Here is a 13946-nt window from a genome sequence, read left to right on the forward strand (position 1 = left end):
GAAAATACAAATTATAAAAACAGAGTCAACAAAGTACTATTGGTGAATTAGATTCACATAGGAGAATCAATACAACACATGCTGGGCTTTAAACTTGCATGTGTGTAATGTGCTTCTGTCATCAAAGTTTACATGGTTCTAGTAGGTAAAACAATTGGATATATCAGTGTGTCCTACAAAACAGGTAAAGATAATTATTAAAACTGTAAAATCATGACACTCACACAAATGTAAACACGTTAAAATATTTATCATATAAGGAAATTGGCACATATTATAACCAGTATAATGGAGAATACAAAGAACAGAAATAAGCATACTGATCAGGAATACTGAGATGAATATGTCAATGGAGGCAAAACTGGTTTAATTACTGGAGTGTGTATTGGTGGCGGGGGAGACTGAACCTACCGTTGAGGTCTCTAAGTTGTGCACATCTCTCAGTGACGTACAACTTACAAATGGATGTAAAAGAGCTCAATGCAAGACTAGAATCAGATTACCTGGAGTTGTATCCTATGAACAAGGGAAAGGTTTTCATGGAAACACACACTTTTTGCTAGAAAGTTAAAATCAAGTAGATAGTTAGCATTCCCTTAAAAAGAAGTTCCAGTTACTAGGGTGACCAGATTCCTCTCATAGGCGTTTCTAGGCTGAGACCTGATCAGGGCCCAGTGGACACCAATGACATCACAAAGTGGAGATTGTCACTAAGGCAACTCATGACCAGTTAGGGGCTGGAGCATAGGGGTATAGTGGGCTGCAGTAAGCTCTGGCGCCTTGAAAGACTCAGGCCAGCAAGAAAAATCAAGCTGTGACAATCAGGGCAAAATCCAGCAAACATCATGGCTGGAAACAAACACAATCGCAGCTCCTGTAAGCCTAGAAGACAACGCCGTTCCCATTTCAGAAGAGCAGAGCTGCAGTTTCCTGTTAGCCACGTGGAACGCTGCCTGCGAGAAGGTCAGTATGCCCGACGCCTGAGCTCAACAACACCTGTTTTCCTGGCTGGTGTTCTCCAGTACCTGACAGCCAACATCCTGGAACAGGCAGGGAAGGAGGCCGAGAACAGCCACAGGGTGTGCATCACTCCAGAACACGTGAAGAGGGCACTGCAAAAGGATGAACAGCTCAGATGGCTCTTGGAGAAGGAAGATGACACCCATTCTCAGGAAGAAGAAATGTCCCAACCTGAGGAGGAGGAGGAGGAGGAGAGGATGGAGGAGGAGGAAGAGGAGAAGAAGGAGGAGGAGAAGAAGGAGAAGGAGGAAGAGGAGAAGAAGAAGAAGGGAGGATTCCTGAGTTTCAGAGCCCTGAGGAATTTCATCAGCAACCTCCTCCAGCTGCCAAAATCCCCATAGATGAAACACCCCAGGTTGCTTCCATCTGCCCAAGCTATTAAACTGTGTAAACGTATGACAGTGCTCCTGACTCCTCTCAGTTTCCGTCACTTTGGGTTGGAGGTGCCTGTGAGACATCTAGGAGAAACTATCCCCAGAGAACTGAAGTGGGGGAAGGGGTGGCCAGTGTGGAGTGTTTGAATCAGTGATTTAGAGGGGCAGTTTCCAACGGTGACGGTGAGGGCACTGGCCCTGTGGGGAGGAACTGGCTTTGGTAGGCACCGAGACTTCCTCATTGCCTCTGAACAGGAAGGCCTTGTGAGGCCGGGGAGTTGGCTGGGGGCCTCTGAGGCTTGCTGAATTCCCAGCCTGATGCTGGAACCTGGGGTGGAGCTGCAGACTCTGACTGAGGTGCGGGAGGCTTTCTTCAGGATAGCAAAGGTCTGAAGTCAGAGGGCGGTGGCCACAGGGGTGGATGGAGAGGGGGCACACTGGCTGGCATGAATTCATGGGACAGGGGATTTACATGGAGATTGTGTTGGGGTTGTCCTTAGGGTCAGTTGGGAGATGTGCTTGTCTGAATCCCAGAAGCCTTTCTTGCCACGTGATATCCGCTGAACCTCATATTCCCAGGCAACTCATTGTGAAGATGCCCACCCCACCACTGGGTGATTCTTTATGGAGAGCTATAGAGCATTCCCAGCCTTAGCTCAGATCGTCACTTTCTCCTCTGTGCATCTGAGAAGCAAGCAGGCGTCTCTCCAGCATCTGCAGGTAGCGAGTCTCCTTCAGCTGATCACATCATGGTGACAGCAGCATCCCCTCCCCTTGCCAAAGTAAAACATCTTTGGTTTCAGGGTATGTGTTCCTGCTAGTCCAGTGTCCTCCAGTCAGAAGTGAGTGCCTCTAGGATGGGTAATGGCAGTGAACTGATCATTTTCCTCAGATCTTGACATATTGGCTACGTAGCTGTCTGGTGTTTAAAAGCTGTTGATGTTGCTTATGGCTGTGGCTTATTGTAGAGCTAGACATAATGTCCTGGATACTTCACTGGAATGCACACCTGAGGACTTCATTCAAGGCAGGAGAAGCCATAGTCGGTGGGTGGCCCGTGGCGGGTGAGTCCCTCTGTGCAGTCAGGTGGTCACCTTACAGTGTATGCAGTCGTCAACACTAATGGTGACTGTGACCCTGTAAGGACCTGGGCTTCTGGGCTCATTCAGACTCTGCTTCATGTCTGAGGTGGAGTTTGGAGGTTGACTTTGGATGAGCCCCTGTTGCAAGCTCTCTCCAGAGTCAAGGGGCATGGGACAGCCAGCAGGAGTGACCGCCATCCCTTTAAGAATTGTGTTCAGCTGTGTTTGTGGGTCTCACAGGAAACATGGGGGCCACAGCCAGCATAGCATCAAGCTAATGTGGCACCCTGCCAGATCCGCCTTCCACATGTGCAAGGAATCCTACACTCAGGGCAGACAGGGAGGCAGAGAGAATCACTGCCATTGGAAAGGTGTGAGCCCACCCATGTTTAGGCCTTTTATGCATTTCTAAGAGGCAGGAGGGAAAGGTGAGGAAGGAGTCCCTCTGGCTTGTGCACTGTGGACAGGACAGCATTGGTGGCCAGTGCCCTATTGGGATTGGGAAAACTAGTTCCCGAGTGGGCAAGAACAGAGGCTGGGGTGACTGTAGCTTCCAACTGGGCCAGTGATCACAAGCAGTATCAGGGCAGGCCGGGGTCAAACTTGCATCAAGACTGCAGGAAACATAATGTGTGAGGAAAGATGAGCACCAGAGTTGAGCCTGGAGGCAGGGGACTTGGAGGGTAATGGTGGCTTGGTCTTGGCACGAACACAAGGTCTGGTTACCAGACTGGCCTCCCAAAGAGAACATCCTTTGCAACAGAAGCATTTTGAAGGCCCAGATATCCTGGTCCTTGTATGTGGCAGACATTGCACATGTGTTCTGAGGGAGATGGCAAGATTCTTTACAAAAGGTCTTTGGAGCCCCCAGATAGGATTCAAGTAAAAGAAAATATCAAATACACTATTTCCCGAATGCAAAAATTACATACTGCCAGCCCACATGCCTAATCTGGACGACAGGTTTGCTAATCCTACACAGACATTACTAGTGTCCATTTTTACAGATGTGGCCACCAAGTTTCAGAGATGTTAATTAGCTTGCTCAAAGTCACAGGATGAGTATGTACAGCATAGTGGGGACAAGAGCCCAGACTTCCTTACCTATTGTTTTGCTCTTCCCTCTACTCTATCCTGAGAAATGGGCCTTGAAAAAAAATTAATGTTTTCCTCCAGAAAACAGAAACTAGTCTTCAATACTAAGATGTTAGGGTCTATTGGATATCCAGCAAAGCTTCTAAATAACTTACTCTCAATTACCTTCATTTCTGTTTTATTTGGTGAAGGCTGGATAGGCTAGGATTAAAAAGACTGGTTGTATGAAACTGCTTCTCAACTAAGGTGTTTTTGAGAACTTCCTCTGTTCACTGTCATGGTCTTAAAAGTGATTATGTGTCATCAGAAACTTCTGTTAGCTGAAGTCTGTATCAAAGAGACTGTTCTTCGAAGTACTGGTACTGAGGGTACTGCCTTTTTCCTCAAAGCTGTGAAATTGTCTTTTGTCGTCAAAGACAAGAACTCTGGTTTTTATCTGGTGGCAGAGCCTTTGGGAAGCATCAGAGTAAACTGAAAAAATTATCTGGAGATGACAGGTTTTAATTTAACAGCTCATCAATAATAACAATAAATAAACCTAATTATTTTAACACAGTGCTATCCATAAAGTGAAAGAACAAATCTTTGTGACATTCCAGGAATTCCATGGAAAACCACGAAGAGAGTTATAGATGCCAAAGATACTGTGAAAGTTTTATTCTTTATGTCATTTTTCATACAGAATTTAACTTGGGAAGGTAAAATTAAAAAGTTGACTAGAGATTTATGCACTTGAGATAGGCAGAACTCAACAGTAGGTGTGTGGGTAGAGGAAACATCCAGACTAGGTGTAAACTCATTGGGAAGTCCATAGGTAGATGGTACAGCTAGCCTAAAGGAGGTATTGGTAATTAGTGCATGGTTGAAGGTTGCAGCTAGTCTAAGAGGGACATAGCAGGAAGTGCATGGTTTGAGGAATCCTCCAGCCTTGCGAAAGATATTGCAAGAAATGTATGAGTGGAAATATTATCTAGCTTAGGGGCAAATTCAGCAGGAGATGTACGTTTGGAGGAATGAGTCAGTCTATGGGAGGACTTAATGAGAAATCCATGGGTCAAGTGAGCACCCAGCCCAAAGAATAACATTAGAAGAGATGCATGGGTGGAGAAAACATCCAGCTTAGTAAAAATTTTTTAAAACACACAAAACAAAACAAACAAACAAAAAACACCTCAGCAGGAAGTGTATAAACTTAGAAGAGTTGTGCATTTGATGCTATAGGTTGAGGTTGCAGCATGCCTAGTAGAGAAATTATCAGATGGTATGTCTGTGGAGGGAGAATCCATGGTGGAAAAGGTCTTGGCAGAGAGTGGATTATTGGAGGTTGCAGCAAGTCTACAGGAATTTCTGGAAGAAGGTTTATTGTTGGAAGGGGCATCCAGCTTAGAAAAGGACTCTGAAGCAGTTGCATTAGTGGAAAGTGCATAAAGTCTAAGAAAAAGGTTTATAGGTGGAGGCAAAAGGTTTCTAGGTGGAGAATGTAGCCAGTTTAAGTAAGACACAACTGGTGGCACATGGGGAGAGTGGGTATCAAGGATGTGGGGAAGAATGTGCAAGAATATCATGGGAATATAGAATATTCCGCCTAGATGAGGACGCAGAAGAAGTTTTATGAGAAAGGATGGAGTCATTCTAGGGAGTCTTCTTAGGAGGTTATTGGGTAGAGGTAGCAATCAACCTAAAAGAGGACTCAAAAGGATGTACATGGATGGATAATGAGCCAGCATAGGGGAGGGATTCAGCAAGTTGTGACTGGATCAAGATAGCATCCAGCCCATGAGAAAAGTAAGCAGGAGGTATGTGGTGATGGGAGTATACAGCCTAGAAAGAAAACACTCAGGAGGTGCATGGATGGAGGATGCAACCAGCTTATAGGGGGACCCAATATCAGGTTCAGTAGTGGTGAGTACAGCTGGCTTTAGGGAAAGCCCAGCAGTAGCTGCAGGAATCGAGGAAGCATTCACAGGAAAGGAAGAACTTTCACCAGGTAAATATTAGACGAAAAATTATGAATCTATCCTAAGAGAACACATAGCAGAAGGATCATCCAGTGAAGGGAGGAACCTACAACAGGTGCATGGTTGAAGCAAGTGGACACCCTAGGGAATGACATGACAAGTAGTAGATGGATGAGTGGAGGAATGCAGCCAAAACAGGAAAGGAATTAGCTGAAGGGGCAAAGATGAATGATACAAGCCTGCTGGATGATCTGACAAAAAGTGAATGGCTAGAGGGAGAAGTCAGCCTGTGGCATTGCATGGCAAGATGTGTACAGATGAAAGAGGAGGAAGTCAGTCTGTGGCATTACATGGCAAGAGGTGTATAGATAGAAAGTGCAGAAAGGCTATGAGAGGCCACCCAGATTGTTTATGGCTGGAGGATTCATCAAGTCTAGGGGTGGACTTGGCAAGAGGTAATGGATGAAGCATACGTCAAGTATAGAAAAGAACACAGTAGAAAGTGGATAAATGAAGTTTGCAGTGGGCCTAGGGTGGGATCTGGCAGGAAGTTCAGGGATGGAGTTAACATCCAGCATTAGGCACTTCCAGTTCCTAGTTAATGGATTTCTAATCCCATGTCCTGACCTTCAACAACGGCAGTCACTTAACTCCCTCCCGAAGGAGACAGCAGCTCCCCAAAGCTTGTCTCACTGCCTGGAGAAAATCACCCACATACTATTCAAGTTTTCACTGAAGCTCAAAGGATAGCCAACATTTTCTGGCCGTTTTAGGCACAGGGATACAGATAACAGTTACTCTGGGTATCCCATCTCGTTTCATATATATATATGTGTGTGTGTATATATTTCACACATATTTGCAACCTATTTAAAATTCAGGGCATATTGGGTCACCCCATTAAGGGCATATGGGTTCCACTTGATGCTACAGTGGGATCTCTTAGCTAAATTCCTTGTGATATCCCCTCTGTCTCTGGCCCATCTAGTCATAATCATGAACACCAAACACTTTAGGGCCACCTCTTAAATTGGAACATGCCAAAATCCCCACCACTTGCTATGAGACATGCTAGAGGAGAGATCATAGTCCCTCTGCCTCCCCTTAAAATTGTCAATAAGCCTCAACACAAACTATTACAATGTGCAGCTTGGCTCAGACCTATTATTTTAATCTTTTAAAAGATGCCATTGTGGTTCCTATCATCTCCCTTTTTAATTACAGTATCTGATCAAAGCAAAAGGCAGACAAACAAGAATGGTGCCTAAGTATAGATAAATGCCACCTCAATGCATTTGTTCTGTCCATTGAGTCACCTTTTCCTAACATTATTGAAGTTATTGGTATCAGAGTTCACCTAGTGATTTACTTGTGGTAACGTATCTAGTCAATATTTTCTACTCAATATCCATTGCCAAAGATTCACAGCCACATTTTGTCTTCTCCTTTGAGGACACACAATATACATTCACTTGATTATCTATAGAATACCTCAATAGCCTGGCCATAGCACATAACTCTGGAGGAAGGACTTATAATTAACTAATTTACAGCATTCCCACTTTTGGCACTATGTAGATGACATCTTACCTAGGAGACCCTCTCAAGATAATGTTACACAGGGCTTACATACCCTTACACATCACCTCCAAGATAGGAAATGGACATGAATAAGATACAAGGACCTGCCAAAAAGAAAATTATTGTACATCTTGTGGTCATCAGAGGGTTCTTCCATTCCTGGTTCAGTAAAACATCAATTACTCACCCGCTTCATGGTACCACAGACAATTAAACAGGCCCAAGATCTGAGCCTCTTTACCTTTCAAGACCAACACATCTCACATGTATTCATTATACTTGGACCCACACATGAGGTCATATGCAAGTCAAACTTCCTCCATTAAGTCCTCTCACAACAAATCTTAATAGTCAGATAACTTTACAGTAGGCATTGACCTTGGTTCCCTTGGGATCCAGCTCTTAAATCAAGGCTTTGGCTACAAAGGACTATGCCTCTTGGAGCTTCTGCATCAGGTATGGTTTTAAGTGGTTGCCGATGGGTTTTTGGAATAAGTAACTTCCTCAAATGGCAGATATACACCTCTCAAACAGCAAATTCTGTCCCTTCTGGAAACTGAGGCCCTACTTGGCTCAATTCTAGTTGATATCCAGACACAAATCCTTATCATGCCTTAAGTCAAGACTCCATGCGAAGAGGCAAGGCATGGCCACAGAATCCTGTTTGGTTAAGTGGAAATAGTAATTTAGAGATTCAGTTAAGCCTGATGCCACAGGCCTTTCCAAACTTCTGAAGGATTGGCTTCCCATGTGCTCAGTCCCTTGGCCATGTCTATTAAGGAGATGGAGGTGCACACAATGTCATTCCTAGTAGTGATCCAGGGAGCCCCTTGATATCAGATGTCTGGCATAGAAAGTCAATATGCCTCACCAGTGGCAGGGCAACATCCCAAATGGTGGGAATCAGTGGTGAGCAGTGGCATACCACCCTGCTTCTGGTTCCTCTATCACAAGGAATAGACATGAAGGTTGGCCCAATTGGCAGAGTTTGAGGTTGTCTATCTGATTTTTCAGGATGCCCTGCATTACGAATTGCCTGAGATTTGTTTGTTGACTGACTCCTGCATGGTCGCCATTGGGTCAGAAAAATTGAAGCAAGATTATTTTACCATTCAGGGAAGGTCTTTGTGGGCTATCTCACATGGCAGACATTACTTCATCCCCCATACTTATTCTTGTTTTACACATCTCTGCACATACAAAGTCAAATAAATCAGAATTACATTACAATTCCATCACAGACAGCTTAGCAAGAAATAAATTCACTGTACTAATACATGGACCTGCTCTCCCAGATAATCTCCATTGTCTGCTTTTGTTCATGGCCAGATAGACATATGAACCCTAGGGACACCTAGGGTCCCAGGCTACTTTGGGAACAAAGGAAAGATTTCCTTTATAAGGTTTCCAGACATCAAAGTTGCCCTAATTAGCTGTGATCTGTGTACCTTTACCAAACACCAGCCTTTATCATCTGTAGACACAAATTCTCAGGGCATGAGGCCACATAATCAGTGACAATTTGATTATATTGGGCCTCTGCCACTCTGCTGATGCCACCTGATATGCTTTTATCATGAATGACACATATATGGGTTTGCTGTTAGCCTTCTGCTCCAGGCATTCTAGTTCTGAGTGTACTATGTAGGGCCTTTCTAGGTTGGTCCTTACTAGGTTGGTTCCTTGATCATCCTGCCAGGTCCTGCAGCCTTGCATCCCTGACATGTCCTTAACTTGGCTGGCCATACTCTCCCACTCTGCACCTCCTGCCAAGTATTCTTAGGCTATCTGCATCATCCACCCATGCACCTTTGTATGGGCCTTTGATGCTTCCTCCACCCATGCATTTCCTGCATATTCCTCCCGCAAGGCTGTATAATGCTTTTACTTCTGCATCTCCAGCCATGTTTTCCCTTAGACTTGCTATGTTCTCTGCTTATGAATCTCTTGCCAGGTGCCCTCTGAGAGTGGCTGCATCCTGCACAAACATACCTACTTCTGAATCCTATCCTAGGCTGAATACCCCTTCCATCCTTTCACTTCATGTCAGTATTTTTCTAGACTTGTTGTACTCTCCAACAATCCACTTTGTGTCATGTCTTCCCTGAAGTTGGCTGCACCTTCCCATAATTAGTCAATCCTGTATACCCTCCCCCTGCCCCAGGATGAATTCTGAGGTAGAATGTATGCCATTTGCATCTGTGCACATCTTGCCAGATTTTCTCCTAGGATGTCTGCACACTTCACTCATGTTCCTTTTACTGAATCTTCCCCTATGGATACTACTCCTTCCACCATTCAACCTCCTGGGTGTCCTTGCATCTGCTTACTGCACCCTGCATCCACACACTTCCTGCCGAGTCTTCCCTTACACTGGCAGCATCCTCCACTCATGAACTTCAGGCCAGGCTCTTCCATATGATGGCTGCATTGTCAACAATGTACCTCTTCTCACTGGACATCACCTCTTCCCTTGCACTGCATACCAGTCATTCCCTAGGCTCCCTACACCCTCCACATATACACATTCTGCTATAGATAGCATCATGCTGATAATCTCACCACCCACACATGTTATGCCATGCCCCTTGACTAGGCTAGATGCTCCCTTCTCCCATGCATATCAGGCTGAATTATCAATTTTGGCTCCATTACCAACCCTTGAAATTAATGTTTCAACCCTCCAATAGTTTAGACACAAACAATATCCCTGCATTTTTTGCCAGGTACCCTCCACTCCAGCTTCACTCTCTGTTGATGTGCTTCCTACAGGTTTCTCTGTGAGGCTAGCTGCACATTCCCTCATGTAAATCCAGCAATGTCCAACTGACAATGCAGTTACTGCTAGTTCCTTCCTAGACTGGCTACACCCCCCGAACCATGCACCTCTTGGTGCACCACACTCCAGGCTGGCCTCACTCTTAAGCTTCTTGAGGGGTCCTCCCCGAGGCTGGTGCATGCTCTAGCCATAATTATCTTGACTACTCTCCCTTTGGCTTGCTGAAAATGCCACAAATGCACTTAGGACTGAATACTCCCTTAGCCTGGATCTCCCTCACTCACACAATTCCTGCCATGTACTTGCTTAGGCTTCACCCTCTCCTAAACCCCCTAAACCGCCTATGGGGTTCTCCCCTAGGCTGCCTTTTCCTACCTCAATTGCACCTCCTGAGTGTCCTACCATAGTGTGTACATATGCACGGAGTGCACACATACGTATAGCACCTGCTGGGACCTCCACTAGCCTGGATATTCCCTCTACATGCCATAACCTCCTTTATACTGGGAGTTTCCTCCACCCTTTCATTCCAGCCTGAATGTCTTTATTATAAACTCATAAACCTACTCCCATGTTATCCCATAAGCTTTCTGTACCCTGCAACGATGTTTTTCCTGACAAGATATACCGTTGGCAATCCGCCCTCTCTACCCATATTTCTGCCAAATCATCCCCTAGACCAGATTCTCTTTCCTCCCACAAACATCCTGCCATGTCCTAACTAAGCCTGGATGTAACCTTGAGCCATCCACTATTCCCCGATTTCTCCTCTCTGCTAGAAATCTTCTCTAATGATGTTCTCTCTAACCATTCATATAACACTGAGTCCTCTCCTAGACTGGCTCATCCTCTTCAGATACTGAAATCTCCCAAATCTCCACTAAGTTGCATGGCCCCTCCACCCACATAATTCATGCTTATTCCAACCCTAGGCTTAATGCTCCCACCTCCCGTGCATTTCTTGATGAATTCTTCCTAGGTTTGCTGCACCCTCTTTCATATACTCAATGCTGAGTCCTCCATTATTCTGAATCCTTCCTCCACCAATGCCATGCCAAAATCTAGGCTGGTTACTCTTTCTACTAATGCATTTATTCCACCACACACCACCCATGCAATTTCCTCCAGGTTCTCAATTATACTGGATGTATCCTTCACTTCTGCACTTCATGTGGGATATTTTCCTTACCTGGCTCCAACATGCACCTCTTGCCATGTTCTCCCTTATGCTGGCTGTATCATTCTCACTGTACCTTCTTCCTTCTCCTTTTTTATGCTAGATAGACACTCCAACCATACACTTCCTGAAGGATTATTTCTTAGCCTGGCAGAACTATGCACCCATGCACCTCCTACTAATTCCTGCTTTACACTGGCTGCACCTTTCATCCAAGGAATACTGTCACTTCCTACACTAGAAAGTCTCTGCACTCCACACATGTACTTCCTATAGAGCTCAAACCTAGGCTGGCTGGAGTCTTTGATAATGTACTTTCCCCTGGTCTTCCTCTAAGCTGGTTATTACCTCCACATATGTACCTTGTATATCCTGCCTAGTCCTTTCCTAGACTGTCCATACCCTTCATCCATACACTTCTTGGTCCGGGCCTAATCGATTGCTCTCTCATGCACCATATAACAAGTCCTACCTGTGCTGGATGCTCCCTCTAGCAATACATATCCTGCCATGTCCTAATATATTCACCTCCTCCTGAGTCTTCTACTAGACTGCATGCTCCTTTCACTCATACACTTCCTGCAATATGCTCTCCTAGGCTGGATGTTCCCTCCTTCCATGCACATTCTAGTGAATTCTTCCTAAGGATGGATGTTTCTAATTCCCATGTATATTCTTCTGTATCTTCTCCTAGTTTAGGCTCTCCTGGGCAACTAGTTCTGACTGCTCTTCATTGCTGGCTGCTCCAATTACCCATGTACTTACGGAATTCATTCATAGGCTGGATGTTCTCTCCACCCACACACTTCTTGTCAGGTCTTGCATTGGGATACCTACATAGTTTAGCCATGTACCTTCTGCTATATCATTCCCTAGACTGACTGCAACTTCTACTCCACTTAGGCACATTCTGCCCTTCACTACTCTAGACAGGAGTAGTGAGTTGAATGGTGACCCCAAAAGTGATAGGTCCATGTCCTAATCTCCAGAATCTGTGAATATAATCTTCTTTGGATAAAATATATCTGCAGATGTAATTATTTTAAAGATCCGTAAGATGAGATCCTTCTGGATTATCTGAGTGAGCCCTAAATCCAATGGAAAGTATCCTTACAAAAGAAAAGCAGAGGGAGATTTGACACAGACAGAGAAAGAGAAGACACACGAAGGGGAGGGGGCAGTGTGACCATGGAGACAGAAATTGGAGTGATGCAGCCAAGGAATCTGAGAAGTAGTCATAGCACCAGAAACTATGAGAGGCTTTTGGAGGGAGCATGGCCCTGCCAACACTTGATTTCAGACTTGGAGATAATACATTTCTGCTGTTTTAAGTTAATGAATTTTTGGTAATTTGTCACAGCAGCCCTAGGAAACTAATACAGAAAGCTTCACTCTATACTCCTGCACCTCAGCCCAAGTCCTCTCCTAGACTAGTTGATCCCTCCATTCTTAAACCTCCTGTCAACTGTCACTTAGGGTGGCTGCATCCACCATTCATGCATGCTGCCTGCTGAATCCTTCCCCAGCCCCTCTGCACCTTCATCTCATACACTTCCCACCAAGGCCTCTGTTAAGCAGGGAAGCCCCATAACACCTGCGTTGCAAGCTCCACACATATATCTGTGGATTATCCCCTAGACTAGATGCATTTTGCATCTGTGCACTCTCAGTCATAGCCTCTCCCAGGCAGGATGCTCATTTCACTTATGCACTTCCTGCTGGGTTATTTGTTAAGCTGGCTGCATCCTGCTTCCATGTATAACCTAACATGTCCTCCCTTAGGCAGGTTGCACATTCCAATCATAATACACCCCTAGGATGGCTTCACTCTTTCCCATACACCTGCTACTGGCTGTTTTCCTATGCTGGCAGCACATTCCACCAATTAACTTCTTTTAATGTCTTGTTCTAGGCTTAATGTTCCCTGCATTAATGTACCCCCTACCCAGTCCTCCCCCTGTTTGGTTGGACTTTTAATCAATTCCTGCCAGGTTCTCCCTAGACTGGCTTCTCATACCACCCCTTCACTTTCTGCCTGGCCCTTCCTTACATTGATGTACTTTATTATCTAAGCACCAACTGCTGTATAGATAGGAGTATATCTTAGAGTGGTGGTGTCTCTACCCATGTCCCTCAGGCAAATACTTGCCCTATCTAAATGCTCCCTCCACTTGTCAATCTCATGGAAAGTCCTCCCATTGGTAGCCTGCACCCTCCACCCAGGCTTCTCTTGTTTTGCCTTACCTACACTGAAAAATCCCTCAATTCAATAACTTCCTACTGGGTTATCTCTAACTTAGCTGCTTTCTCCATCCATCCACCCATTTCCAAGCTCTTCTTTAGGATTGATGCTCTCTCCATCCATGCACATTCTGCCTGCCCTTTCTCAGGTCTACCTGTACCCTGTATCCGTGATCTCCTTATAATACCTCATTTAGGCTTCTTGCTTCCATGGCCCAAGCACTTCTTGCAGGGGTCATTCCGTGGGTGGCTGCTGCCTGCATCTTTGCACATCTTTCCTTGACTTTATCTATGCTGGATGTGACTTCCATCCATCCACTTTCCAGTGGTCATTCTCTAGGTCTGGTGCTTTCTACATGCATGCACTTCTTGCCTGGACATTCCCTGATATAGCTGAATCTTAAAACCATGCCAGGGCTTCTCCTAGGCTGGAGGCTTCTTTATTTCTTGGACATTCTGCTAAGATCTCCCCTGGGTTGAATATTACTTCCACCTATGCACCAAATAACAATTTTCCTTGATTCTGGCTACAACTTGCACTCATACATCTCCTGCCATACATCACATCCATTGTGATTCCACAATCTGGTTGAACCCTTCACCCAGGCATGTTCTGCCTGATTGTTATCTAAACTGGTG

At 45.1% G+C, this 13946-nt stretch overlaps 1 pseudogene; it reads left to right on the forward strand.

Annotated features, from left to right (window-relative positions):
- The first annotated feature begins 845 nt into the window (after positions 1-845).
- LOC123571265 (histone H2A-like 3) lies at positions 846-1302 on the forward strand (annotated as a pseudogene).
- Positions 1303-13946: the final 12644 nt, after the last annotated feature.

Source organism: Macaca fascicularis, chromosome X (assembly GCF_037993035.2).
Source record: "Macaca fascicularis isolate 582-1 chromosome X, T2T-MFA8v1.1".
NCBI classification, from domain to species: domain Eukaryota; kingdom Metazoa; phylum Chordata; class Mammalia; order Primates; family Cercopithecidae; genus Macaca; species Macaca fascicularis.